The 3,201-nt window shown below is 40.4% G+C and overlaps 1 pseudogene; it reads right to left on the bottom strand.

Annotated features, from left to right (window-relative positions):
* Positions 1–1,320: 1,320 nt before the first annotated feature.
* Positions 1,321–2,072, bottom strand: LOC117720724 (dnaJ homolog subfamily B member 6 pseudogene; annotated as a pseudogene).
* Positions 2,073–3,201: the final 1,129 nt, after the last annotated feature.

Consider the following 3,201-nt stretch of genomic DNA (forward strand, 5'->3'; position numbering starts at 1 on the left):
CTTCTTTCTTTCTTACTTTTTTTTGAGACTTTTTTTTTTTTCTACATAGCTCTGTCTGTCCTGGTACTTGCTCTGTTGCTCAGGCTGGCCTGAAACTCACAGATATCCTCCTGCCTCTGCTTCCTGAGCAGCAGTGCTAAAGGCATGCGCCACCACTCCCAGCATTATTTTACTTTTTTAATGGTACAAAAGTATTCTGTTGTGGGTTCGTAGCACATTTTGTTTATTCATCTGCATTGAATATATAGGCTAGTTGCATTTCCTAGATATTCTCAACAGTCCAACAAGTAAGTGTGAGTTTTCTAATATCAAGATTCAACTTTTTTATTGTTTGAGAATTGTGTATCTGTATACAATGTGGTTTTCTGATTTAAATTTTATCTTTGGAGGAATTTTATATATGCACACTGCATTTATATCTATTTCCACCCCTGCCTCTCTTCCTTCCAACTCCACCTACGTCCCCCTGACTTTCAAATTGGTAGCCTCTTTTTTTTTTTTTTTTTTTTTTTTTTTGGTTTTTCGAGACAGGGTTTCTCTGTATAGCCTTGGCTGTCCTGGAACTCACTCTGTAGACCAGCCTGGCCTCGAACTCAGAAATCCACCTGCCTCTGCCTCCCAAGTGCAGTAGCCTCTTCTTTTAAGATTATTATTATTATTTTTTTTTATTTTCTTAAGCAAATGACAAAAAATCCAAATTACCAGCTTTTTTAAACCTAAGCTTAACGTTACATATTTAAACAATAGTCAAACTGACAAGATTGCCAGCATCCATGTTTTCTAACATCCTTAATTTACACTAAACTGAAAATGTATTACCGTTGATGCAGTAATAGCTTTCCTCACTAAATACTGAAAATAAAATTGAAATATTTGTGTAGAAGATTCGTCTGACAATGTTAACTTCACAGCAGACTGACACTACTCACTCACACGTCAACACAGTGGGAAGCAGCTCCATGCTGGTGTTAAAAACAATCTCATCCCAGCACTACTCAGTCACAGAGCTCACCTCAGATTACGTTTTGTTCAAAGCAAAGTGCATACAGAAATGACAACAATTTTAAAGAAAAAAATCAAAAAAAAAAAAAAAAAAAAGAAAGAAAAGAAAAGAAAAAGGAAAAAAGGAAGAAAAGTCCTATATTTTGTGGTCCCAACAACAAACTCAAAAATCTGACGAACGGGGGCTCCAATGAGCTGTTTTATAAATACTTTAGATTAGGTACAGTTATACAGAAAGTCCAGTTCTTTTGAAATCTTCAAAAAAAAGTTCCTGTTATTCCCCAAATGGTGCTTGCTATGGTTTGGCATTTCTGTTAAATGTGTGCGTTGAATTACTTGTTATCCAAGCGTAGCAGGTGCTCCTTACCGTTTATCGTCAAGAACTTTAACTGCCCATCTTCTTCAACTTCTACTCTTTCTTGACCGTTCTCCACAATTCTCTTTGTAGTGATTTTTTTTTTTTTTTTGCCGTTAACTATCTTAGTTGAAGTTGATATTGATTTGAAATTGCCCATTCCACTGCCGCCAAATGACACTGAAGAGAATGAAATGAGACCCCCATGACCTAGTGACCCGAATAGAGTAAAGCCTGTATCAAAAGCAGGGAGTTCATTTCCAAAAGAAGGAAACCCACTGAAGGCAGAGAAAAAGGAGCCGGCACCTCGGCTTCTACTTCCTTGGGGGATCTCTTCGGTTTCCAAAAAAGTCATCAAATGGCTCTTCAAAGAAGTCAAATGAAAATGGGTCCCTTCCACCAAAAAATTCCCCGAAGACATCATCTGGGTTCTGGAATGTGAAGCCAAACTCAAATGGACTGTCAAAATGACTCCACCTCCTCCACCACCACCATTTAACCCTTCTTTGCCGTATTTGTCATAGATGTCCTGCTTTTTAGCATCCGGTAACACTTTATATGCCTCAGCTACTTGTTTGACTTTCCACTGTGCTTCTTCTTTATTTTCAGGACTTTTGTCTGGGTGCCATTTAAGCGCTTGTTTTCAATACACCTTTTTAATGTCCTCAGGTGAGGCATGTCTCTGCATACCCAGCACTTCATAGAAATCCACCATGTTTTAGCAGACTGTTGGACAAATCTGAGGACATGGCGGCCAGTGAGGTGGGGAAGTCAGGCGGCCGGTCTCCTCACAGCTCTGGCACAGCTTCGCTGTCTCTCCTTGCGCTTTTTCTTCTTTTAAGATTATTATTGTCACACACACACACACACACACACACACACACACACACACACACTGAGTCCATTTAATGTTAAGAGTTGACCAATTGAACATCTGCCAGGGGCCTCATCTCTGGAGAAAACTGATTCTCCTCTCAGTAGCTCTTCATCTGGAGGTGAGACCATGCAAGATTTTCCTGTCCCTAATGGCATATTGACTACTGTTGTCATTATTCGGGTCTTGTTTGGGCAACAATATTGTTGCAATTTTGTGGGTGCAGCTTCCCTGTCATGTCTAGAAGACGCTAGCTAGGAGCAGGTATTCTGGTCCTCTGGCTCTTAAAATACCTTGCCTTCTTCTGTCATCTTCCCTGAGCCTTAGGTGTAGGAGCTGCGTTGTAGATACACAAGCTGGTGTTGGCATCCCACGGTGACTTTTCTTCTGCATTTTGACCAGTTATGGATCTGAAATAGTTTACACTTGGTGCAAAAAGAAGTGTCTCTGATGAGAGGAGAGAGTTACTACACTCACCTGGCTGGAGTTACTACACTCACCTGGCTGGGCTGGGGCAAAAGCTTTACACACATTGCGTTTTGATGGAGTAAAAGATCATTCCCTTCTTCATCAACTATTTCTTCCTGGCTCCCCCGCTAAGTCCATTCAGCACTGCCACTATATATTATTCCTTCCCAACTTTGTAGGGTTGTCCCCCCCCCCGCCCCCAGTCCTCTCAGTGCTGCCAGTATCAGTATGTGTATGGGTTTGGGGACATCTACTGGGTATGTGTAGCTTATCCTTGCTTATTGCTACTCTGTTCACAGTAGCCAGGAAATAGCATCAACCTGGATGCTCTGACAGCCGTTGAATTGACCTGATACATGGAGAATGAACATGTGGTATAGTTACACAATGTAATATTATTTGGCTGTTTAAGAAAAAAAAAGTAAAATTATGTAATCTGCAGGTAAATGAATGGAGCTGAAAATAATCATTCTTAAAGAGGTATTGTAGATCCAGGAAGACA

The sequence above is a fragment of the Arvicanthis niloticus genome, chromosome 1 (genome assembly GCF_011762505.2).
Source record: "Arvicanthis niloticus isolate mArvNil1 chromosome 1, mArvNil1.pat.X, whole genome shotgun sequence".
In the NCBI taxonomy this organism is placed as follows: Eukaryota; Metazoa; Chordata; class Mammalia; order Rodentia; family Muridae; genus Arvicanthis; species Arvicanthis niloticus.